Source organism: Neovison vison, chromosome 4 (assembly GCF_020171115.1).
Source record: "Neovison vison isolate M4711 chromosome 4, ASM_NN_V1, whole genome shotgun sequence".
Taxonomy (NCBI): domain Eukaryota; kingdom Metazoa; phylum Chordata; class Mammalia; order Carnivora; family Mustelidae; genus Neogale; species Neogale vison.
In genome coordinates, this window is record NC_058094.1 from 151,791,911 (window position 1) to 151,819,841 (window position 27,931).

General features: G+C 39.1%; 1 protein-coding gene and 1 pseudogene across 1 annotated transcript in view; one reads left to right on the forward strand and one right to left on the reverse strand.

The window, feature by feature from the left end:
• The window catches only part of SEMA3E (semaphorin 3E), a 249,277-nt gene that overhangs the window by 127,004 nt on the left and 94,342 nt on the right, over positions 1-27,931 (reverse strand). The window lies entirely within an intron of this gene.
• LOC122905268 lies at positions 2,272-27,603 on the forward strand (annotated as a pseudogene).

The window sequence follows — 27,931 nt, forward strand, 5'->3', positions numbered from 1 at the left end:
CTGAGGAACGCCAAGAGAGGAGACAAACCAAAGCTATGTGTACAATTCACTGATGACTTTCTTTCACAAGAAGCTGCCTTAGTGACTAAGCTGCTAACAAATTCTTCTTCTGTTTTCCTTTTCCAGCAATCCTCAATAAGCACAGATTCACTTCCCATCAGAAACCCCTGTTGTTTATAATGTGTCACAGGGCAAACAGTACCTTAAAAGACCACCTGTGTTTTCTTTGAAAACTATGAAGCGGAGAGAACTTGCATTCACAGAAAGGCTCTTGCATGCTAGGTCTTGTGTGGCGTGAAATATCCAATTCACGTAATTCTACTTGCCCTTCATAACTCTCCAACAATGGATGCATGGTGTTCCTCATTCTATAGATGAGGAATAGAAGCTCACAGGAAAAGTTGAAAACTTCCGTGGGTCACAACTCAGTTCAATGTTGATAGTTCTGGACCTAACATGTTATTTTGTTCATTTTGTTATTTGACCGTAACAGAAGAGTTTGAATCATTACATACTTTCTTCATAAACAAATTAGTCAGAAGTTTTCAGTACAATAAATCTCTTAGGAATGTGTTACAGGAAAAAAAAAAAAGGAATGTGTTACAGGTGTTTTTCCACATTTCATGCACTTATCAAATAATATTTAGCCCTGAAAAATGGCCACAGACACTTTTGTAGCAGGCATTTTTTTCAACCTGTGCCTCAGCCTTTTCTCATAACTTGCCTCATGCATCCTAAAGGCTACCTACCTCACAGCAGTCATGTTTCTGTTGTGCAATCCAATCAAAACAATCAGAAAAAAACACAAGTTGCAGAGGATCAGACAAGAAAGAGATTAGAAATAAATGAAATATACGGAAACAAAACAAAACAAAACAAAAAAACCTGTGACCCACTGACTAACTTCAAGTAAGTAAGAGGATAGATATAATGTTCTTAAAAATAAAAATTAATTTAAATTAAAAAAATGTTTTTATTATTTTATTTAACAGAGATCACAAGTAGGCAGAGAGGCAGGCAGAGAGAGAGGAGGAAGCAGGCTTTCTGCTGAGCAGAAAGCCTGATGCAGGGCTCGATCCCAGGACCCTGAGATCATGACCTGAGCCAAAGGCAGAGGCTTTAACCCACTGAGCCACCCAGGTGCCCCAAAAGTAAAAATTAATTTAAATAAGCACAGACATCTGTGGTCTGTTCCCAACTGTGCCATTGAATATACCATCTACAGGAGATCTAATTTCCCCATTTGTAGGATAAGAAGAATAGATGAAATCATCACTTAAGTTCCTTCTAGCTTCACAAACTGTATCACATCATGAACTATATCCTTTCCAGTTAGGGAAAATACTAAGTAGCAGTGTCCAAAGGATGCTTTCTAGAATTTTTTATTTTTTATTTTGTTAGTTTTATCAACTGTGAGAACTGCAACATTAGTCTTAGCTGCGTGGGAAAATAATAATTAATGTTAAAGACAAAATTTTCTATCAGTTGAAATCATATGTCAAAAAAAAAAAAATCTATCATTGGGACACCTGGGTGGCTCAGTGGGTTAAGCCGCTGCCTTCGGCTCAGGTCATGATCTCAGGGTCCTGGGATCGAGCCCCGCATCAGGCTTTCTGCTGAGCAGAAAGCCTGCTTCCTCCTCTCTCTCTGCCTGCCTCTCTGCCTACTTGTGATCTCTCTCTCTGTCAAGTAAATAAATAAAATCTTTAAAAATGTCTATCACTATCAGTATAAAAACAATAAAAGTATCATTACTGATCAGTTTTCCTGTAATATTTGATAGGCTTTACATATAAAGGGGAAGACACGAAACAAATATCCTCTAATTTCATCCTCACATACTAAGAAAATGAAAAAAAGTCAATTAGGTCATACTACAATTAAAACTAAAGATCTGATAATACATCTGTAAATTATAAGGCAATCCCCTAAGCCAAAGCCTTATCCCTCAGGAAACAAGTTGGCAAAAGTGAATACCCTTTCACACATGCTGAAAACAAGAGAATGGATGGTAAGTAAGAAAAAATCTGGAAAACTTAGAAGACATTTTTTAGAGGACAAATTAAAATGCGCTTTGTAGAACTCACTATAAAATTAGCTACAGACAAGCAATTTATTAGTAGAACAAGTTGAAAGACTGAAACCAAAGTTCTGCCAGGACATTCTAGATTGGGTCTTTGTTCTATCGTTCATGATAGAACTGCCCATCAGCTCCTCTGAGAATCAACTTTTCTGAAAATATCTTTTCTGCCAGCTGAAGGCAAAAGTAAAATGCAGCTGAAAAGAGTAACAGATACCTGCCCTATCCCCAGCCCCCGACTTTATCAGAGCAGATGCCTGTACCCAGGTAACTGGTCATCCATCATCAAGTCGAATATGATTTTACATGTGCTTGGATCTTACTGGCAAGGTCAGTGCCCCTATCCGGGAAAAAAATTCCATATGAAATTGGGAACAGGAGGTCAATTTTCTCTTCCTGCCATGACCAAGAAGAGATAGCTTCTGCCACTGGAGAGGAGCAAACGCATTAACCTTCCTGACCAGCAGACACCCTTCATAGGGATGATGCAATATTTTAGAATGCTCGCGGTTGGTGACTGCTGGAATTTATCACCTTCAGAGCTGTGTGTATGTGCGTGTGCGTGCATGTGTGTGAGAGACAGAGACAGAGAGAAAGACAGAGAGAGAGAGAGAGACTGAGAATTCGAGGAAACTTAAAGAAGGTTGATGTACAGAGGAACGGTAAGCAGGAGTGTAAAATCTTTCACTTCAGAAGGGAAAAAAGAAAAATGGAAATTAAAACTGATGCAAGTAATATCAGAAAATGACCATCTGGGCTGTAGGGCATATTGCTAAATAATGCAGATTAACAGACATGAGACTCAGGTATTTAAAGGCATCGAGTTCTAGCCTGCTTTTGGAGAACTTATCCATACCAGCCCTGAGAGCCTCCTGATTTCCTACATGAGAAATAAAAACATGTATTACTATACTTGGATCAGTAAATACTTTCAAAATTACTAACAGGTTTATAGGGGGAACATCCAAGAATATTAAAAAAATGAATAAAATGACTTTTAACATAATTGTCTCTGGCAAAGGCAAAATTACTAAAAGAGACTGTAATTCCTATAAAGACAATGGCTTTTTAAAAATATTCTACAGTCATCCCATTCATGTCTTAAATATTCATTGAGAAAGTTTAGTATATATGACATCTTATAAGAATTTTATGACAATAAATTATCTAGGGTAAATTAAAATTTTAGAGGCAATTCATTAGCATACTTCCCTTAGTAAATAAAGGTTTCTATGGTTTATCAGTGACAAATTACCATGGTTAAAATAATAATTTCTAACATAACTGACTACCCTACTTCTATGACCAATATGATACCACATTTGGGGAAAAAAGACACTATATTTGGAATCAAAAAGACAAAAATTATTATTATCTTTTTTTGATCATGTAATAGTACGTCCTCTGAACTTACTATGAACAGAAGCTTAATGCCTTCCAGAGGGACTAACCTAATGAGCAAGACTGCCTATGTGGTATAATTTGAAGAGGGGCACTGCGGATGGGCCCCTGAGTCCAATTATTCAATCCCCTCCCGGTTTCTCCAGTTGTTAAAGTTTCACAGCTTTGATATTTCTGGCTTTCAAAGACCCTATTAAAATTTTGGGACCTCTGGGAGGGATTATAGCTTAAACCTTTATCAACTAATAACTTAGCTTTGTCTGGGTCCTTAAACTGGGTCTAGTGTAAATGAAACATTTGATGAGCCCAGAGGAAGTGGGTTTCTCACGTGGAAACAAAGGATAGTATTAGGTTAGGGGTATGTGGGAGCTTTGGGGGAATGCAGAAGTTGACACCAATACAACGTTCATCGTGTTGCCCCAGGTTTCTAGGTGGTGGCACACAGCTTTGCTATGTTGCCAAAATAGGAAGTCCAGAGCTAACTGAATTGTTCACTTCTGGCCTGGTTTTCTGGAGGCAATCAGACACACTCCATGACACATGAGGGTATGTCTGAATGGTGTCACAAAAGTCTGTGTCATTTGGCCAAGAATTTACTTTGGCATCCATCAACCTGACAGAAAAACATTATTTTATTGGTAAATTCAGGGCTCAGAAAGGGAGATGTTCTTCATGCTGATTTTGAATCTATTCTTTCCTAGAATTTTGGTTGCCTGTAGAAATCCCCAGGAAATGAAAGAAAGAAAAGACTGATGCCTGAGTCCCTTGACAAGACAGTTGGGCATTTTTGGTCTGCCGCTGGCATTTTTAACTTCCCCCCAGGGAATTTTAACAGGCCACCACACCAGAGAATCTCTGCTGTAGAATGATTCTGCTGGAGCTCAGCTATTAGGACAAGATTCAAAAACGATATGCGATCAGCCACAGGAGCACACGCATATGGGTCCATTACAAAGAGGTGTCAGAATACCAAACTTACCAAAATGCTCCAGTCATCACCCAATCCTGAGTCAACAACAGTGGGAAAATAAAACTGATCACTGCTCGACATTACAGATAGACCAAGACGGGGTGAAGGAAAAAGCTTACTTGAATATTATATCAACATATTAATAATGGAAGGGAATGTGGCTGCTCCCAGGTGCTTCAGTATGTAGTCTATGATGTGATTAATTGACACGTAGTGGAATGTCCTTTATGTGCCCCATAAGGCGCCTTTTACATGATGAATCTATTTCGTACAATGTTCGAGAAGCTAATTTATTTAAGATTTCACATATTTTGTGTGATGGCCAACCTTGAATATGTAACCTGTAATAAAGTTTATTTTTAAAAGACGGTGCTTCATCATTCAGATTTATGACGATTAAAAGGGGAATTAACTCAAAAATAAATGTCTGTGTTGAGTTCTCCAAGTTTGATTTTGAGCGACTCAACTCTCCAGATAGCTTAGTAAATTATAAGTGTCATCCTGTCATCTGTAAGGTTTTTAAGCAACTGAGGTAAAAAATCGAGTCTAAAAGAAATCAGGCCATGTCTAACTCATGCACTGCAAAAATGCGCTGGAACACTGTACACAGTGCTTATCAATAACAGAGGTGAATCCGCTCTCCGGATCTGGCTTAAGTGTATTTATTAAACAGTGAGAAATCAAGTGGACATTTTAGGACATGAAGAAACAGACTTGTCAAAGGGTTCTAATGTTGAGTATAAAACAACATTCATGATTATTCCAAGTGACTGCAGTCCTCTGCTCAGCAGAGCATTTTCAAAAGCTCTGAGTGGATCTAGTCCCTACTTAGCAGCAGCTAGAAGGCTCCTAAGGGGTAAGAATTTGGACCAATGAGATCTCCACATGTCCAGCAAGGTTAGTGTCAAGGAGAAGGTCCCTCTCTCTTCTCTAAGATCAACATTAAAACAGCCAGAGACCATGGCATGTTGCAGTAGATGAGAAGTATTTTCTGAGAAATACTGAGAAATACTCAGAAGTATTTTCTGAGCACACAATGTCAGCGTTACTCCAGTACAAGAGATTCAAGATCACCATTTACTGATCTCATTTGTTTCTGCCCAGAAAATGGGGAAAAAGAGAACTATAACTGATTGTGCAGGTTGAACAACACATAAAGGTTAAGTATTTTCCAGAAATACTTCCACAATTCCAGAAATCGATTTCCACATCCAGAAATCTCCCAGGACTGACACTTTCATCTACTTGACTCCCATGGTTCAGTTAACTGAAGTGGTCCTCCAAGTGGCTGATTTATTCTGTTTTCCCAAATCTGTCCTGTTACTACTCCCTTAAAATTGTGCTGGGAGAAAGCAAATACACTTCTCAGACAGTAAAAAAAAAAAGGGTTGGGAGAAAGGAAGAGTCTCTGCACAGGGATATAGAATTAGCAGGTGTCTCAGGCTGGCAACTCCAAGCAGCTGTAAGTACGCGGTAGAATTACTAATGGCTGAAACTGTTGATCTGTTTTCATTTACAGGGACTCCCAAACCACAGAACTCTCGAAATAGAAACTATGGATCAGTTGCACTGTGTCCACAGACAGTGGATAAAGCAAGGCGGAGGGATGGGTATTACATTCCAAAAAAGCATTTTATGCTATTTGGATACTCTGTGACTTCTGAAAGAAGGAAATGGGGAAAAATTAAGTAATTATAGAGACAGTTGTACTTGCTATGAATTGGAGCTTAACAAGGAGACACAAAATAGATGCCAGATTTCTTTGTAACTGCATATTAACTATTTTGCAATAATAAAACTGAGTCTTATGAAAAGTGGTATCTGAAATTAGTCATTTATCATCTGAGGTCTGAATGAGAATGTGCTGAAAAGGAACTGGAGCCCTCACAAAGGCAATTATGCTAAATTCAGCAAATCAGTACATTGTAAATATCCCAACACGTGCAACTTCTGTATTTTCAATATGACAACATGACATAATTCCTACTGGCTTTTTAATTCTGGTGTGATACAGAAATGATGATATGATATGTTAAGACTACAATGCAATTTTACAAACTTTATTTAATATATAAAAACAAAAATGCTTTGAAACCCAAAGCATCACTGGGAATGCAGAGTGCCTTTCTTAGTGTCTTACTGAAGCTGGAATAAAGGCTAAACGTATTCATATTCTAGAAAATGAATTTCTATTTTTAAAATATCAAAGGAAGGAAGGGTACACATCAATTATGAAAGTCTCTATTTATCTATTTGTTTTAATGAACTGCCATTCATATTTGGGAGTTCTGGTTCTTTGTTTTTGGAGTTGTTAAGCCCCATGCTCACTCATTTCCAATTAGTTAGATGTGTCCTCCCTGGTAATAGGTGGCTACCACATCACAGCTTTCTAGTTTTCAGACTCAATTAAAAAAGTGATAGTGAGTCTTGGCTCAAAATCAAGGCTGTGACCCCTGCCCCGTCACATCTCCTTTAATCTCCAACAGTTCTGTTCCCTGACAAATTCCCTGGACAGCATAATTACCCCTTCCCATAACACTTCCAAGCGCTCTGTGCAAAGTTCCCAGGGGAATCAGTCCTGAGGTGCCATAAATGTTTTAAATTAGAAGCAAAAAGTACACATTTTTCTAAAACCAAATTAATGCAACGATTGCCCCATGTTGGCTGCACCAACAAATTTTAAAACCTTATCGATTTAAATACATCACTCATAGTTAATGTGCACTTGCCACAAAATCAAACATCTAGGAGACCGTATGTAGGTTCTCTTTTACCATTAAAGGCTGGGTCTCCTTTAAAAAAAATCACCTACACATATACTTTCATATTAGAAGAGAAGCAGTTTAGCTGGGTGACTTCAGCACATTTAGGGAAACAAAAATTACACTGTGTTTTTAGAACTTACAAAACAGGTTTTCAAATGTCATTAACCAGTTACATATGTCTCCCATAAATGCCATAATATTTTGATCAAGCTCTCAAAACCTCCAAGTTTCTGGTATAAATGTACCAATGGTCCAAATTCAGAATCTAACAAGCTTCAAGTACATCTTTGTAAATTTTTTTGCCCAAAGACTGTGTTTCTTAAAAATGAAGAAAAATAAAAACTTTCTTAATCACCCAATGTAACTGCATACCAAACTTGACTTTAAGTATAAATAAATGTTATATTCTTTTACTGGCTGATGTAATATCAAGCTTAACACACAATCTAGGTTTTGTTTCCCTCTTTAATTGGAAACTCCTCAGCTGTAGAAGGAGAAAAAATTCCTATTCTTAATCTAAGGAGGAACAAAGACCCATGAAGTTAGATTTACTAACTAACTAGACATTTATTAACTAGACATTTAATAACAGTATCTGGTGAAATAGAAATATGCTGCTTATATGAGCATTTGCCAAGTTTTTTTTTTTTTTTTTTTTTTTTTTTTTTTAAGAAGTGGGAGAGTTAGTAAGAGGAGCATGAAGTAACCGCATCCTAACTGGGGAATGATTAGTATCCTATTTATTTACATGCTTTGCCTGTGAGCCGGCACGTATTTTTTCCTACAGAAGCATATATATGGTAAGTAAAAAAAATGAAGAAAAATTATTTTGCCCATGCATGACTCTCTCCCCTCCCTTGAAACAGTAACCACTCCCCAGCAGAGGCCTGACTAGCTGAAATGTGCTTTGTCCTTGCCAGGGCAAATAAGAGATTGAATTTAAACAAAGCAGGGGCCTCAGTCAGATGGGATGGAGAAACAATCAGTCCACCGGAGGTGCCCCCAACCCAGAGCTTCCAACCCCCAACCCATCATCTTCCCCCCTCACCTCCCTTGCCTTCTAGCAGCTGCAGGCAGGGGGCAGAGGCCTCTCAGGCAACCTCCCTGCCCTGCCGGTGTTTTACTTTGTGGGGCACTTTTTAAGCTCAATAAAGGACTTTTCTTAGGAAAAGAAGGAATGTCCTCAATCCCAAGAAATTGTGGTTATAAAGTTCTTGGGGCTTTAAGCCTGAATTGTTCTTTTGTATTCAAGATGATCTGAATTCTGTGTACAAATTATCAAGAAAACCAGCAGAAAATGATACAGATTTCCTTAGCCTACTGCCCCCCTGTCAAGTAAGGACTGCTTGGAAGAGGGGATATTCCTATCATGCTTCCATCACAAAATCCTCTGGGAAAAGTCCAAGATGTGCCTGCACTGTGACTACTCACCCATCTCCTTAAACCTTAGAGTTTACTACAGAAATAACTATTACCAGGGATCCTTACGGTAGACTGCTCACCTAGAAATAGCAAGGCCTCTAGACTATTAAAAAAAAAGAAATTGGATTTGATATTTTTTCCCCCAAATACTGAGTCTTTATATAAAACAACTAGCTGGGGTGCCTGGGTGGCTCAGTGGGTTAAAGCCTCTGCCTTCAGCTCAGGTCATGATCCCAGGGTCCTGGGATCGCTGCGCATTGGGCTCTCTGCTCAGCTGGGAGTCGGCTTCCTCCTCTCTCTCTGGCAGCTTTTCTGCCTACTTGTGATCTCTGTCTTCAAATAAATAAAATCTTTAAAAAAAATTAAAAAAAAAAAAAACCTAGTTGTCATTGACTCCCTTAGGTCATTACATTTTTATGTAACATATCACAATCAACCATCAAGTAATTTTCCTCCCTGTAAACTTAGTTGTACTCGTTAACTGAATAAGCATTTTTATGCACAACACTAACTTCCAGGTATACTAATGTATAAAAGAATTGCTGCTTCAGTTTCCCTCCTTTAAATGACAAATATTTTCTGTTTTTAAATATTTTTTTGCCAAACAGGCCTTTAGTAAGTTTTAAACACTGTTTCACAGAGATACAAAAATGAACAATCAAACAGAAACGTAAAGATACTCGGGCCTACCGATTTTACCTGGAGAATTCATAATAAGTTATAATTATTTAAGGAAAAATATAATTCCATTAAAAATAAAGATAATGCAAATCTGAAATCTTTCAGAATATAAACCATACTTAAAAAAACGTCAACATGAAAGTGATTTTCTGTTGGGCTTCTGGGTGGCTCAGTAAGTTAAGTGTCTGACTTTGGCTCAGGTCATGATTCCGGGATCCTGGCATTGAGGCCTGCGTTGGACTCCTTGGGCTCCTTCCTCAATAGGAGCCTGCTTGTGCTCTCTGTCTCTGTCTCTGTCTCTCTCTCTCTCTGATAAATAAATAAATAAATAAAATCTCTTAAAAAAAGGGAAGAAAAGAAAATGATTTTCTATTATTTAATTGTGACACAGCTGAGTGATAATACTTGCTTATGTAACTGAACAGAGTAAGACAGTATTATGTAAACTCAATAATTATAAATAACCGTACAGAAATCCTTAGAACAGACAGAACACTTCTATTGTCACCAAGAAAGCCAATGTATTCCGATATTTTCAAAGCACCTAATTTTAAATATTTAACACGTGTGGACTCAAAATGGTGTGTTTCAATAATCAGGTTTCTTCACTTGGCTACATTGTTTTTAACTGTACAAGACATGTTTTAGAGAGCTCTTGGTTCTTACCAGGGCATTCCCGTGAAACTACAATAATAAATTCTAGCAGTGAAAGTAAAGATGAACAATCTAAGGCATCCTATATGCATGCTCTGAGATAGCAGAGAGTGTGTATGTGTGTGTGTGTATGTATATGTATATATATATATATATATATATATATATATATAAAGGGAATGTTACAATGAGAATACTGTGTCCATTTCATTGAACGTTTTCCTTCCCAGGATACAATTTTAAACTCAATGTACTTTCTGACTACCAAAATGAAAGGACCACCACACATGTCTACGGTTCCTATACCAGATCCTCCCCATTCCTTTCAGGGCTTACAAGCCAGGCATTGAAGTTGCACATCTGCCTTGACAAGGAAAGACTTCACCCATGGCCTTGATGCTCCTCATCATGTGTTTTTGCAGCTGCCTCATGCTAGACAGAGCATGAAAGACTGCTTCGTGGCCTTTAGAACAAGTTGGCTTTGTAGAGGCAGAGGAGGAAGAGGCCGTGAAGCATTGATGCTTCCAGAGTCTGTTCTAAATACATGGACGACTTCACAAGCTTTATTTACCCATAAGTTCAGGAGAAGAACAACGATTCCTACTTCAGAATGTGACTGCATTCATACTCTAAGAAATGCTGCTTCTGCTATACTCCCTCCAATCCATGCTAGGGAAAAGTAAATAAATATATATATATATATATATATATATATATATATTAATCAATAAGTAAAAAATTTGTAATGCACGGTATACTCGCTTCCTCATTATCACCCACCCTCTTCTAAGGAGAGAGAAGATTTTTCTTTTTTTTAAAGATTTTTTATTTATTTATTTGAGAGAGAGAGACAGTGAGAGAGAGCATGAGCGAGGAGAAGGTCAGAGAGCGAAGCAGACTCCCCATGGAGCTGGCAGCCTGATGTGGGACTCGATCCCGGGACTCCAGGATCACGCCCTGAGCCGAAGGCAGTCGTCCAACCAACTGAGCCACCCAGGCGTCCCGAGAATATTTTTCTTGACTAGGCTATTCCCTTACCTTATCATGAAGAACGGAGTGGATTGGGGGTGGGGGGGAAGGATAACAGAAGCCTACAGCAGCAAAATAATCATGAACAGAAGAGCGGAAAAAGTCAAGTAAGGGATGAGAGAAAGAGAACATAAAAGCAGAAATACCACTAGAGATCAAAATTCAGACGGTAGTGAGATATGCCATGTACCTGTTGGGCAGTAGAAAGAGATTTTCTAGCTTTTAACAACTATTGGGATCTGAGGCAAGAGCAAATTGGAAGAAATGAAGGTAAATTTTTAGGGGAACCAGAGGTAAATAAGGATGTGTTTATACAGGCATAGTAAATAAGGACCATGAAGAATGGTTTGGAGACTGCGGGTGAGGAAAGTAATTAGGAGGGTGAATTCCATCAGGAGCTTAGAAATCCCAAAGCTACTGTTTGCCTTAGAGGCGCATAAATGTGTGTGAGGGGTTGTAAAACGTCGACAGAAAGAATCTACAGAAGGAACAGAAATTTGAGCTAGTCCACATGATCGCCTTGGTTTTCCTCACGAAAGGAGAAAAATATGACATCTTCTGAGCTGGAGATGGACTTGTAGACGGTACGTAAGGATAGGAGTCTCACTCTGAGAGGTATTTATGGGAAAGGCCACAGACCAGACAAGATACATAGAGGAAATTGTCTGAGGAACATCATAAGGATTCAGCTGAAGTTTGAGAATGTGAATTAATAACTGTGGGTTTTGCCAAATATGTTCAGTAGCCCAGAAATAAGAGACAGCAGATCAGTGAACACTTTAGAATCACAGGTAAAGAAAGGAAAAGATAAAGGAAATCTACAATGATAGTAATACCAGTGGTTGAAACTGGAGACTGGGAAAAAGGAAGAGTAGATATATATATCTATATAGATATAGATATAGATATAGATCTATAGATATATAGATATAGATATATAGATATATATATCTACATCCAGGAAAGAGGCTCAAAGACTGGAAAAACTCTGTAAAAATCAACTTTGATTTCAGTCTGAGTTCAAGTATAAGCTTATCTTATTAGTTATTTCATCTTAGGCAAATCACTTAACTTCATGTGTATCAGTTTCTTTCATCCATACAATGGTGATAATAGCACTTACCAGATAGAATTACTGTAAGGATAAAATTAAAAGATTTACGTAAAACATCAAAATAGCGGAAAATTATAGTCATTAATCAAAAAAGAGGATAAAGTACACCCGATGTCAGGGAATGCCTGTGGTAATGTTTCTTCCTGTCCTTCCTCTCTCCTCCCTGAGATCCTCTGGGTCCAGACTAGAGCAATGCCCTCTGCTCACTCACGGAAGCTTCCACGTGGCCTTCTGTTACTCCACAGTCTTAACATCTGACCACTGTTTCCACAGGGGTCTCCTTCCCTGCTTTTCAGGCCAACGAAACCCCTCCCTGCAATTCTTTCTCATAAATTTCTCTCCTGTCTTGGCCTTCAGACTCCTCAACTCAAATATATTGTTCTCACGAGACCAAGAGTAAACTTTCTAGACTTCTACTTGCCTAATGTTCTCCAAAGCAAATTGACTTTTTTTTTTTTTAAAAGCATGGCCCTGCCCTGGCACTTTCCATTACCCTGCTTTCATTCCCTACCAGGCTTCCAGAATCTCCTCTAGTGGTGCATATAATAAATTGTGCAGCATTCCTGGAAGGCACCATGTTTTTTCAGGTCTGTGTCATTTCCAGAGACCTCATCATCTTGTCTCTTAGGTTAAGTGTTTCAAAACTCATACCAAACCCTAACATCACCCTCCTTTCCTTGCACTAAGAAACCCGTGCCACAGCTCTGGAATAGACCGATTACAGCACTTATCATACTGAACTATAATCATTAATTTTCTTCCCTTTAGACCCGAACAAACTAGAAGAGTCTTAGGCACTTTATCTTACTGATTTCTGTGTGAGTAGAACCAAGCATGAACAGTAATAACAATAGTTATTACCCTGAACGTCTACCCCACATGCCACACAACCCGCACATCCACCCCTTACAGAACTTTCTTCAGCACCATTTTATGGACGAGAAAACCAAGGCACAGAGAGGTTAAGTAACTTTCTCAACGTCCAAACTTCCAGGTTCAGAGGTAGGACGGAAGGCAGGTTGCTTCATCTGCCCAGTGCTCCTTAGCACTGCACTTGCCTTTCAGTCGCCACACTTGCTGCATAGTAGATGCTCAATAAACATGTGAAAAATAAATGGATATAGAAGCTACAGTTGAAGAAGGCTAACAGTCAAATCGACCCTGGCATTCATTTGTCGAGGTGCTGCTAAGATGTTACCTCCTTTCGGGCAATTTTCTGATCTCTCCCTGTAGAATAAGACCCAACCTATTTTGACCCAGAGAGCATGCATCCATTTAAATATTTACTGAGAGCCATTCACATCTCTGCTTTCAAGTTCTGCCTAAGAGAATACAGCTAGCAAATTCCACTCATTAGGAGCCTGGGGAATCTCAGGAACGGGCTGGAGAGCTGTCCCCGTCTCAGTTACTCAGCTCCTTCACCCACAAAAGGACCTGGAAGAGAAGAATTTGGTGATGGAATCAACATGACCTTTCTCTCTTATGTTTTTTTTTTTTTTTTCCCTTAGCACCTCCCACATCTACCACCACGACTGCTCTACCAGTGGGGAACGGAACTAAATCTGGATGTGGGCTCAGTGGAAGGAAGGCTGGGGAGGACCAATGAGAACGAGCCCAAGACCAGCTCTGCAACAGGAAGGGAGTAAGAGTCTCTCAAAGAACAAGATCCACCCCTCTCATCAGGACTGGAATGCTAACCTCTATTTCATTTAAGGAAAATAGGCACATCTAGCATTTCCAATTCAAATACTGCTTTGGGGATAGACAGATGTTACTGCTGAGTCTACCTGAAGACAGAGCCACTCAGAGACAATTTTTAGCCAAACTTAGCCTTGCTGATTATGGCAAATTGGCAAGTTCAGATTCTTTGTAACTGGCCTGTTACTAACACCTGCCCTAGAGAATAAGGTGGAGAACAGCCAGCTAAGGCTGGCTGGCTCCCAACAGCACCCTGGGGCTCCTTGAGTTTGGGACTTTCGAGTGCAGGGTAAGATGTCAGCCACATGGCTAACTCCCTCCTCTGCAGTCGGCCTGTAAATACAATGTTTTCATTGCAGTTAATAGAGGCTTTGGTCCCCGTTCTGGGAAGCACCTGGACCTTTTAAGATTTGTATAAGATCCTGTGCATAGATGCACAGAATGCCAGTGGAAATTTTATAGGGACGTATGTAGGAGTTCTTGCCAAGGAACATTTTCTTTTCAAATCACACTCCCTCCTGTAGTGTCTTATAGACCAGTCTCTGCCAGGATGCAGAGTTCGGACTTCCTAAGGATAGAAAAAAGCACTTCCAGCAAGAGCAGCAGGCAACATTTTAGGTATCCCTGGAAAGGTCTGAGAGCAAATTTAGGCACCATTTTATTCCAGTCCTACACAATTTGTTAACTTTCGAATGCTTCATCTACATCTCCTCAGGTCATTTCCCCCATTTTGTTTTGTTTCTTTTTCTGTGTTACCTCTAAGTTGGTAACATCTTTTATTCATGGCTGTTTTCAGATCACTGCCCTCAGGTACTGGAGCTGTTCTGTCAACACCACAGAAAGCCAGAAGTGCCCGGCAATTTCTTTCTTCGGCCAGCCATTGACCAGTATGTAACAGACTCAATGATATAAAAACCCAAATCCCTCCCCTCAGTCAGGGCACCTCTAGGGGTTAGTTTACAACCTAAAGTTTCCCTGTGAGAATAAGCTGAAGGGATCCTTGTCTTTCCTCTAATTTTTGTGCCCAGCCCACCCCTCATCCCCGTGACCCTTACCAGTCTCCCCTGGGAGCACTTCTTAAGTAAATCCTTCGCACACCAGTATGCGTTTAGATCTTTAGATCTTCCACGGAATTTAAGAAACAAGGCAGAGGATCATAGGGAAGACAGGAAAATATGAAACAAGATGAAACCAGAGAGGGAGACAAACCATAATAGACTCTTAATACTCTCAATCTTAGGAAACAGACTAAGGGTTGCTGGAGGAGAATGGGTGGGTGATTGGACACTGGGGAGATTATGTGTTGTGGTAAGCGTTGAGTGTTGTGTAAGACTGATGAATCACAGACCTGGACCCCTGAAACAAGTAGTACATTATATGCTAATTTAAAAAAAAAAATGTTCTGGGGAATGCAGTATAAGACAGCACTTGAGATAACATCTATGACATTATCAAGAGATATACTGGGGATAAACAGGATATGTTAAGCATTACTCTTCTTACTATGACCTCCTTCTACTGGGCTTTCCGTTACTAATTCAAATTTAATCCCTCATTCTTTGGTTCACTGACTCATCCAGGACTTCTTTCCCATCACACTTTGCTCAACTTGCCTGAGACATTCAGCTTCGCCTCATTTCCCACTTTTTCCTATCACTCCTGGTACCCTTAATGAATCACAAAGAACAAGTTTCAGGATTGAAGGAAATACGAGGAGGGCAGGGAAGCCTACGACTGTAGTGTCTGGGCAACTACTGACGGTGACTTGAACAGCACACGGTGAGGGCCAACCCAGCAGAGAGAGGGGACGGATCCAAGGAAACAGACAAGGAGATGGCCAACAGCCAGGGCGAAAGATCTAGTGGGATGTGCCCGAGTCAATGCCCCTCAGCGAAACCCGTTCAGGGCCACTCACACCACACTCGCTCAGCAGAGGTTCTGCCTCTTCCTTACTAGCAGCGCTATTAAGGACTAAGAGGCCTAACAGCCATCCACCTAACCTCAATGTTAGGTGATTTAGGAAAAGTTTCTGCTAGTGATTTTCACAAAGAAGAGTGGTCCTAAGGAAAAAAAAAAAAAAAAAAAAAGCTTTGGGTTAAGCAAAGAATGAGAATGAGAGAGATTATTCAGGAGAGAAGTTAGAGAATGGAGGTAGGAGAGAATCAGAGGGTAGTGTTGTTATTTTTTATTTTTATTTATTTATTTGTTTGTTAAAGGTTTTATTTATTTGATAGAGAGACAGATCACAAATAGGCAGAGAGGCAGGCAAAGGGGGGTGGGGAATAGGCTCCCTGGTGAGTAGAGAGCCCAAGGTGGGGCTCGATCCCAGGACCCTGAGATCATGACCTGAGCTGAAGGCAGAGGCTTTAACCCACTGAACCACCCAGGCAGCCCAGGGGGGTGTTTTTAAAAATACCACAAAAACGGTATCAATAGACAAGTTTGCCACAAAGGGTTTCAACTTCACCAATTCATGGAAGTTCCGTTCAAGAAAATAATCAGACAGTGCTGTCCTGTCAAAGTGACTGCTAACTTTTTCCTGTCATTATCTTCTTTATTTCCCCCTGGAATTTTCCCTGGTAGCCTTTCCGCCATCCTGAACTCTGCCTGTGAATTTTCCCTGGTAGCCTTTCCGCCATCCTGAACTCTGCCTGTCCTGGGTTTTCCTGATACTTTCTGGTATGTTCTTCTTATACTCCGGACATCACTCTATCTCCTTGGTAGAGTTTTCTTCCTCAGCTTTTCCATAAACAACGATATTATTAAGGCCTTTCCCAGTGCACGTATTTTCCTTTGGTTTTCCTGTTACATCTATGATTGCGGATGCATTTTATCAAATTATAAGGATATTGATGTGTTTTTCTTTTTTGAGACTACACCATTAGGAGGGCAAACCAAGCCTTGTCTTTGCAATTCCATTGCCTGAGACCTAGATGATAACTAGTAACTGCATTCTGAATGAGTAAATAACATATAATAAAAAAATAAAAAAAATTCATACACCTTTCTTGGGGAAAATGCTATAAAATCTCATTTAAAAATTCCATACAAGAGGACCCACCTATTTGCCTCATAGTCATGAGTGAATATGAAACCACTTTGTTTTCTGTAATAACTAAAATACTGTTACTTAAGACTTCATAAACTGTAACACGGCTTGAGCAAAGCTTACATTTTTTATTTATACTCAGCCAAGTTTACCTCACAGAACTCACAAGGAGAGTGCTCCCTTCCCCTTAACAGAGAAGTCATATCCATAGAGAAATTTACAAAATTCTGAATGCATCTGTGTTCTACAGATCTACCTGAAGTACACTACAGGACATGAGGTTCTCATATCTTCCCCAGCAGAATAAAATAAAAGGACCAAAACTATCTTTAGAAAACCTGGACCTCATGTTCTGAAAACAGAGCAGTTTGACTGCTCTTTGAGAGTACTTATTCAAAAGAGAAAGAAATTCCAAGTTGTTTCATTACGCACCGAGCTAGCACTTCCGGGAATGCGGAGAACACAATCTGTGCAGGAGCCGAGCTGCATTCCTGGAAGCAGGTGGTGTGTTTTAGCAACGTATTCAGTCTCTGTACACAGCATGGAACTCCAGGTTCTTGGACTAATAAAATATTGTTACTTTTTTAAAGATTATCTTCCAACAAAGTTATACTGTAATAGGGATATGCTTTCTTTCTTCCTGGTATTTTTAATCATCAGATTGAATATTCTCTGGAGGATTCTTTTCTGCTTAGTTTTCTATACCCATATCACAAATCCCATGTCCAACCTGCAGCAGTTGCCTAAATCCCTTCTCGGTGCTTCCAGATGTATTTGGCAGTCTGTCAGCATCACCACCCTAGAGAACTCTCTCGGAGCCTCTGCCCAGAAGCAGAGTGGGCTGGCTGCACTGTCGGTGCATGCCCTCATTATAAAATGATCCATCACTCTTGGGGCGCCTGGGTGGCTCAGTCAGTTAAGCATCTGACCTTGATTTCAGCTCAGGTCACGATCTCAGGGTCATGGGACCGAGCCCCACTCCACGCTCAGCAGAGTGTCAGCCTGAGAGTCTCTCTCTCTCCCTTGGTCCCTCCTCCTGCACCTGTGCTCGCTCTCTCTAAAAATAAATAATCTTTTTTTTTTTTTTTTTAAAGATGATCCATCACTCTTATCCTAGGGATTCCTTTTACTCCTTCCTCACCTGTATCCCCTCTTTCTGGATCTAACTCTGTTGGTCTGCTCTCCTGTTTGGGTGGAACCATCCTCTGACAGTGTCCTAAGAAATGGTGCATCAAGGTTAACTGAGAACTTGCATGTCTGAAACAGATTCATACAGTCCTCTAGGTTAGTTGATACTTTGGCTAGATACAGAATCTTATACTGGAAATCATTTCTCTTTGAAATTAGAAGCATTTCTCTGGTGCCTCCAGCTTTTAGGGCTGAATCTATTGAAGAACAAAGCAATTTTAATCCCTGTAAACTGTGTAACTTCTTTATTTCCTTGAGAACCTTGTAGTGCCTCCTATAGCTCCCCATGTTCTAAAACCTTATGAGCTGCTCCGGTATGAATTTGTTCTCATCCATTATAATGGGCTCTCTCAATCTGGAAATAAATTTCTTTAAGTACTAAGAAATTTTCCTCAATGACTTTATTGATGTCTTCTCTCACACAGTCCCTCTTCTCTCTTCATTCAATACTTATTTTTTGGAATTCTGGGTTGGCCCCAAATTTTCTTATTTTCTCTCGTTTTTTCCATCCTTTCTTGTCTTTTTTTTTTTTTCCCTCTGCCTCTGGGATATTAGCTCAAATTTAATCTCCCAAACTTGTGCTGTGATTTTTTATTCCTCCTAAATTCACAGAGCTGTTTTATTTTTTACTTTTCTAAAAAAAAAACAAAAAAAAAAACAGTGCTTGATCAAGGGTGCCTGACTAGCTCAGTCAGTAGATCACATGATTCTTGATCTCAGGGTTATGAGTTTGAGTCCCATATTGGATACTGAGTTCACTTTAAAACATACATATTAAAGTGGGGGGGGCACCTGCCTGTATCAGCTGATAGAGTATGTGACTCTTGACTTTGAAGTCATGAGTTCAAGTCCCACGATGTAGAGCTTCCTTAAAACAAAAAACAATACCTGACCTTGTCTGACAGATGCAATATCTTCTCTAATCTTTATAAAGATCTTTTTTTTCCCTTCAACCACAGTTTCTGTTGTCTGCAAGGTTTTTTTTTCTTTTTCTTTTTAAGATTTTATTTATTTGACACACAGAGAGAGAGAGAGAGAACGCAAGAGCATGAGCACTGGAAACCAGGAAGAAGAAAAAAAGAATTCTTCTGCAGACCCTTCAGAAGCAGCGTGGCTCTACAAACACAGGGATTCTGGACTTCTCACCTCAAGGACTGTGAGAGAATAAATCACTGTTGTTTCAAGCCTGTTGGTTTGTGGTCCTTTGTTAAGGCAGCTCAGGAAAATTAAGGCTCTACTTCCAGGGTTTGGGCTTGGCTCTTTCCCTGTAGTAGGGTGGGCAAAGAGGGACAACAGAAGACCAGGCAGTCAGCACTAACATAACCCTTTCCTCATTAAGCCCTGATCCTATAGGATATATGAGGCTTAGGTTCTTGCTTCTGCCTGTATATGCCAAATTACCTCTGTTATCCAAGAGGCCATGTCATATAGTGCAAGAGCCTCAGAAATGTATGTCCAAATATATCTGCACTTCAACACTGAAAATCTACAAGTGGCAGAGATGTAATAGTAGCATTCAGGATTAAATATTCCACCTTTGAAATTTAGGAAGTTCAATTTTAGTTGGTAGACCAATGATTTCAATGATTTCCTGAACTAAGATAACATTTTCATTATACATTTTTCTCCGAATCAGGTATATTACAGTATTTACAAAGCCTTTTTAATCAGTTCCTTTTTTTTGGTCATTAATGACTTTGGTCATTAGTGATGTGCAGGCAAACTATATCATTTGTGTCAACTACTATAAAAAACATTTGCATAGTGATTACATCTAGAACCTAATGTTTCTGCTAAAGAAATTGAGGAAATAAAAAGTGAATGGTTAAAAATATAAAGTTTACAGGGACAACTCATAACCCCTGCTTATGCATATTATGAAAATGGTTCTCTAATTTATATTTATTACTCATATAATTATAAGCTTATAGCTTTTGTCAAAATTTTTGCATAATGCTCTCTTTGATAAGACATAAGTAACTGTCATCTAGGTTAGCATAATGAAGGTTTGCAGTATAAAGTACCAACAGGGGCGCCTGGGTGGCTCAGAGGGTTAAGCCTCTGCCTTGGGCTCAGGTCAAGGTCTCAGGGTCCTGGGATCATGCCCCACATTAGGCTCTCTGCCAAGCCTGCTTCCCCCTCTCTCTCTGCCTGCCTCTCTGCCTACTTGTGATCTCTCTCTGTCAAATAAATAAATAAAATGTTTAAAAATATATAAAGTACCAACAGTCTTATATACTGTTAATTGTAAAAACGAATCTTTAACAAAGGACTTATTAAACATTTTTAGGTTGGGGGAACTCAAAAATTTACACTCCATCTTGAGGAAAGAATAAAAAGCTAAACATCAAAGATCACGAATACAACATCCAACATTGCCTTCTCTTTCTTTTGAAATTACATGAGCAATACAGTTATCATCAAGAACTGAGTAGCACCTTTGTTGGAACTGATGACACGATTTGTTTCAAACTAGCTGGAATGTACCACGGACTGCCATGAACATGGCTGGAGTAATAAAGCCTTATATCAAAACTGTAAGACGCTATTACCAAGAGCACAGTTTGGCATAAATAAAAAATACTGTTAAACTTCCTTCACAATCCTTCAACTTACTATTCATTTTTATATTAAATAATTATCCCTACAGGTAAAACAGAAAACAAAAAACAAGAACGAGTGAATGAGTAGAAGCCAAGATCTCACTAAAGAAGCTACTCCTATCATTTTAACACTTTCACTTACTGACTCCATTTGCAAAATATGAGCCATAAAATAAAATATCCATTTAACCTGGCTATTACATTCTCAATTTCTTTAAAAAAAAAAAAAAAAAAAACTTTAGAACAAATACATTGTCAGAAAGTAACACAAGAATAAAAGGACATAACAAAACTTAAGAGAAAATGTAGTGATTTGTTAGTCTTATCTTCAGAGACTCTTTCAGATATTTTTTATGAGCTATATTGTAAAGGGCTTAAATATGTGGAAAAACATGCTCAAGTGGACAAGTAAATACTTTTTAGATAATGAGAGTGCTATATCTTTTGAAAAATCTTCCAGACAAGATCTGAGATTAGAAGAGCATTCAAGTTGCCTATTCTACCCCCATTAAGGATTATCTTTCGGGTGGAGTATTTTAAATCATGCAAGTAGTGATCACTGGAATGTAACATAAGTGTTTTCAATAGTAACTAAAGAATTTTACGACTCCCAGTGGAAGCACCTCTTCAAATAACTAGAAAATTATATTCTCGATCAAAGAAGAGAAAGGCCATTTCTTTTCTTCCAGGGAGCAGTGTAGCTTGGCACATTCTTTAGGGACAGCACCATGACCTCCAACTGTACTCCAACAGCCCCATTAGTGTATTTGCTTTTGTTTGCCCCTGACGTCACTTCCTTGCTAAGGGTTACTGATAAACAAAGGCATGAGCCAAGCTATAGAACAGTTAATAGCTATCTCTGTATACTCTAAATCACTGGGGGGAAATTGAGCAACTTCTGTCAAAAGCTAGCAAAATGTGTCTTACAAAAATTGTATCAGTAGTGGGTAAAGAGATTGAATTTCTCATGAAGAAACTAGACCTTGCCTTCAAAAAAATTCACCAACATTTTGTAAATGCAGGTAGTCCATACATATGAAGGGTTTTTAAATCCCGGAACAGCTGTAGTTAGGTAGGTGGCTGTTTGAGGTGATGAGAATATTCACTACTGACTCTAGCTAGTAGAGGTGGGATTTAGTATTACCTGAAAGGGGGTTGGTAAAAGGCTGCGCAGCATGAGGGAGACCCTACCAACATGTGGGGAATCCATGGAAGAGAATCCTAGGCAAAGACACTTGTGCAGAAATCCAGTATTCGCTCAGACACGAACTTTCAACTCTCATCATACCAAGCATGTTTTAAAAGGGATTCATGTGACTGATAGGTATGCAGACACATGTCTCAGAGTCAAAGGAATTTGAGCCTCAGCAGTTGAAATCAGGGACTCACCACTAGTTAGTAATCTTTATCTCTAGCCTCCCTCCACCACTGACTGTCACTCATTGTATTCTGAGTAGTCCTGACTATAGATGGAGGGAAGAAAATACATCTATAGTCAGGTCTACTCAGTACAGTTGTCAGCAGACCCAGGGAGGGCTGCATTGTATCTGGACAGACCTCTTGCAACCCCGGGGAAAACCACGCTTCTGGCACTATTTCGGAGAATTAAGGGTCCTAACTCTGATGATCCTGGGATGCATCTCAGGCCCAATCTCTGAATCTAATTTTATGTTCAGGGATATAGAACACCGTGATTGATCACTATGCTGAGAAGAGGTGAGTGATTTTTGAGATCCTGACTGTCGGCCTCTCCAAATCTACATGGATTCAGGAGTACCCCCTAAAGAAAAGGAGTTACTCTTGGCTGACAAGGGAAATGGAGCAACCACCATTACTCTCAGAGATTATCTAGATGCTCAAGGCTTTCTTTGGAGTGTTAGGAACCAGCCCTAGGACAAAGGTGACTTTCACATTTGGTTGGTGATTTGAAGGTGCTACAATGACCGCTGCTCAAGGAAGGACTGAGTGGAAATTCTTGGGAACAGAAATAGCCATACCACCATAATGGAAGATATTAACAGTGTACAAAATATTTATGGTTCAAAATAAAAGTACATATTTATTTGTTGAGAGGTAAAAGGACAACAAACACTGGAAGTTTCTTTATGAGCTTTTCTAGTTCCAGCCCTGATGCTTTTGATCTGTGTGGTCTTAGGCACATCCTTTTAAATTTTGAGCATCCATTTCACCTCCGTAACATCGGCAATCTGCTTCATCTAACAATATTTTGATGAGGAATCAAATAATGTGTTTTTTAAAAAAACATTAACACGAGAGAATGCTAGTTTAAATCCAATGCACTAATAATTCCATTAAAAAGGAAGATTATGGGGACGCCTGGGTGGCGCAGTTGGTTGGACGACTGCCTTCAGCTCAGGGCGTGATCCTGGAGTCCCGGGATCAAGTCCCACATCAGGCTCCCAGCTCCATGGGGAGTCTGCTTTGCTCTCTGACCTTCTCCTCACTCGTGCTCTCTCTCACTGTCTCTCTCTCTCTCAAATAAATAAAATAAAATCTTAAAAAAAAAAAATAAAATAAAAAAAAATAAAAAGGAAGATTATGGGTCACATATATGGATTGTGACAAAATGGAACCATCCACTTGCCTATGTGAACTTAAAAAAACACATCTAGAAGTGACTGGACATGGAGATAACATCTTAATGCACTTGGACTGTACTTACTGATGATCAGATCGGCCACCTTCTAAGCCTTCTGTGTCTTAGTTTCATTGTCTCAGTAATTCTGTTTATGTGGTATTAAATATGGAAATCATGCAATTTCTTTAGGTTGGCACATTTTTTCATTTCACTGACACAGTGCCCTCAACTATGCACTAATTGTTCTAATTCTTTCCTAAGCTCTAAAGTTGATACTGTAGCTTTCTTCTTTTTTTAAGTGGATCTAAGTTGGGTCTTGAATTCATGGCCCTGAAGTCAAGATCTGAGCTGAGATCAAGAATCAGATGCTTAACTGACTGAGCCACCCAGGTATCCTGATACTGTACCTTTCAATCAGAACTGCTTAAGTAAATTATGGAAGGATCATAAAGTAGAACACTATATAGCCATTAAAAATCAGGAATAAGTTTTATTTGTTGGGCATGGAACAATTTCCAAAATATTTATATTTTTAAATTAAGATTCTAGTAAGTATAGCATGAATCCAATGCGTTTGTGGCAATATATAAATCTTACATTAAATATATTATATTATGTATATTACATATATTATCAATTGGATTCATGTGTGTATATATATATATATATATACACATTACACATATGTACAGACATACATAGGTCTCTACATATACATACTCATTTTTCCCTGAAACTACTATGGATTTTCTTAAAGAAAGGGAATTCAGCATTTGCAATTGTATCAAAGTTTTATTTTAGTATACACAATCAATAAAACATAAGTTACAAGCAGTCTGCCCTAATAGCGGTCTAATATTATAACTCCTCTTATCAAGCACCTAAGGTTATCATTTGGTTTAATAAAAATATTTATTTCTACTTTGTAAGAAAATCAAATAACTTAAAATAAATCAAACAACCTGAGGAAACTCCTAAATCTTAGTTTGCTCTAAACAGTATGTATTCTGTGTGTAAATGCTTCTGGATTGGAAAATGCCTACTATAGATGTCTTCAAATATCTGTATTTGTTTTTCATGTTTGTATGACACTTATTACTTATTTGTAATTTACTTTCTAATTTTGAACAGATAGTAAGTATTAAAATGCATACTTTAAAGATACCAAAATATTTTACTCAACAATTATTTTACTTTTTGTTGTATAAATTACGGTGGAAAGATGTGTTTCTCTTCGATTAATTTGAACCATAATAAGACATAAGATTGACACCTATGAAAATAATTTCAGTATAAATATTTGCATTCCACTGCTGCATATGGCCATCCTCAGGAGGTGGGACATTTGGCTTTTGGCTCTCAAACCAACACATGATAAACGTGACTTTTTAAAAATTAGCATGTGTTGCTGACTGTTATTTCTTCTGGGTAAAAGCATGTAAAAATTAAGGAAACACTGAGGAGATATTTCAATGCAAATGTTAAGACAACATTTAAAAAAACAAATCTGAGATTTTTTTCTTAGCATTTGAGGTTTCTTTATTTCATCACATCTTTATTTTTCTAATTATAGTCTTTGACTTTTTTTTTTTTTTAACTTAAAGACAGAAAATGGAGCTAGGAAACTCTTCCCACATTCTAAGAGATAGGATTTTATGAACACTGACAGACATGGGAAAGTAGGAAACCCATATTCGACTGCCTTTCCCCTCCAGAATGGAGTATTTTCAAAGTATCTCTCATTTTCAATGTCTCTCTCTGAAACATTCAATGTCTCCATGTTTTCAGGTATGAGCTTCCGGAGGGCAGACACCAAGTCTGCTTGTTCTACTTTTAGAGAGAAGCACTTAGTAGAGTGGCATATAATAAGAATTCAATAAACAATTCCTGAATGAATAAATATATGAATGGACTCCATAATAGCATATAGCAAAATGTCACCTTTTCTTTATGAAAAGAAGAAAGAAGTTTGCTATAATGGAAACAATCTAATCAGGAATCTTGAAACCTGGGATCTACTTTCTTCTCTGTGCTTATTATTTCTTATTCTCAATACTTCAGTTTAATAGAAATTAAAATAAAAAAAAGGACAGATGATTGCACATGATTTTGAAGTCCTTCCTCATTTATAAGTATTATCTAGGTGAGAGGCTTACCCATTTCAAAAAACAAAAATAAAATAAATGTATGGTACGGTCTTGCTTTGTGTTAATTTGTTACTAAATACCATGTGATCTGTATGGTAAGGAACTCCGACAGGATTTCCTTTCTGTATCTTAAATGTAGATGAATTAATTTTCACATGGTTTTCTCATTCACCCTCTACAAAACTGTAGGATTTCTCCCTCCCCCAAACATAAAAAACTAAAGCAAAAAGCCATTCTATAATAACTTCCTCCATATCTTTCCCTCCTTTTCTTCCTCCCCTTCGGCCTAACATTACCTGAATTTCCTTAGGGCATCACAGAATTCCAGAATTTACAATCTAAAAGATAACCTCCCCTTTCTCACCTCAATTTATGTTTGAGTCACTTATGGAAAGAAGACAAGCAAAGTCAGGATGCAGGAGAAGAGTGGGAAAAAATGCCACAAAGATCCTTCATCTGAGACAAGACAGGGTGAGGAGGGGTTTGAAGTCCCTCTTTCACCTAAACCAGGATTATTTCATTTCAGGAGAAGCTACCTTCATCTGAAACTTCCTTCTCTTCTCTTATTCTGCTTAACTGAGATATGAATAATTAAGAAGGCAGAAAAGGAAAAGTAGTGAGTTAGTGGAACTGTCATCAGTCCAATGGCCTAGGCACGGCGGGTGGGTAAGATCCTTGGCCGCCTGCTTTCCCAACTGTGCTGTAGGCCAGGGTCCTAAAGAGGACCTCACTTCCCTTTGTGATATCCATGATGGCATTTCTGGAAGGACTTCTTGCCTCTGGAGTTCTCCTCTTTACCCCAAGCTCTATCAATAATTCAAATATTATTCTATGTAACAAATTCCAAAGGAAGTCAGTTTAGCTCCCCGCCCCCTGCCTTTTTTTTTTTTTTTAAGATTTTATTTATTTGACAGAGATCACAAGTAGGCAGAGAGGCAGGCAGAGAGAATGGAAGAGAAGCAGGCTCCCTGCTGAGCAGACAGCCTGATATGGGGCTTGATCCCAGGACCCTGGGATCATAACCTGAGCTGAAGGCAAAGGCTTTAACCCACTGAGCCACCCAGGTGCCCCAGTGTAGCTCCCCTTTTAAGTCTACACATATTTTAGGTAATTTTTTTTATATATATATATTTTTTCAAATTTATTTATTTTCAGAAAAACAGTATTCATTATTTTTTCACCACACCCAGTGCTCCATGCAAGCCGTGCCCTCTATAATACCCACCACCTGGTACCCCAACCTCCCACCCCCCCGCCACTTCAAACAATCTGAGGTACTAAGTTTTTAACAGCATTCCCCCAGGTGATTCCCAATCATAGGTAACTTTGGGACCCACCCTTCCAAAGGGTTTTCAGGTGAATCTCTTGGATTTTTGAGTAATACAATCTTATCATTTGTTTACATCTTTCCATTTATAATCATACTTAATTTTGTTTCTTGTTTTATCATACTTTCAATACTTTTTCTTTAAGATTTGAGAGATAGCCCCCACGAGCTCATGCATGGGGGGAGGGGCTGAGGGAGAGAATCTTCAATGAGGCTCCCCTAGAGCGGGAGCCCCACCTGGGGATCCACCTCCCAACCCTGAGATCATGACCTGAGCCAAAAACAAGAGTCCAATGCTTAACCCACTGAGCCACCCAGGCATCCCCCAGAATTTTTAAAAGAATATGAGAGTAATAGAAATAAGCATCTACTATAAAAATAAAACAAAAACTGGCCTTTTCCAGTTGCAGAGCCACAAGGTGAGGAACTCCTGTCTATGCCTGTAGCCACGCAAAGGGACGTCTGCAGTCTATGCATGACTTCAGATGCAAGAAAACTGCCACACCGTGCCACACTGCAAACGTGGCAAATGCCTCATCAAAGGGAACGTGAGGCCCCTAATCCAGCCACACTTGCTTCAGTAGAAGCTACTGGACCTGTTCTGCTCCTGCGCAATGAGCTATTCACCTGTGAGGACCTCCGAGGCTGACGGATGGGCGTGGTCACGTGGCCCAGATTTCTACAATCTCCAATTCACCTCGAATTGGAAAGTAGCCCATTACCAGGAACACCTGGGTGAGGCTTCCAAGAGAGCTGAAAAAGACATCCTCATCCAGTATGATCAGATTCTGTTGGTGGCTGATCCCCATTGCTGCTAATCCTGGAAAGTTCCGAGGGCTTGGTGCCAGTGCTTGCTACCAGAAATCCTACAAATAAACCCATCATGAGGATCAGGGTTCACCTTTACAATAAACAGTGAATGAGGAATTTGAGCTTGCACAGATAAATAAAACCCTGGCTGTGGTCTATGAATCGATTCCATGTTCTGTTAAATCACAATTCACGGTTTGTAACTGATCTAGAACTGCAGTCAGAGAACTGCCTCCCAGGGGCCAAGTGAAGTCCGCCACTTGTTTTGTAAATAAAGGTGTCCTGGCACCCAACCACACCACGTTTTAATGTATGATCTCTGGCTGCTTTCCTGCCTCAGTTAGTAGTTTGTGACAGAGATTATATGGTTCACAAAGTCTAACTGATTTCTTTC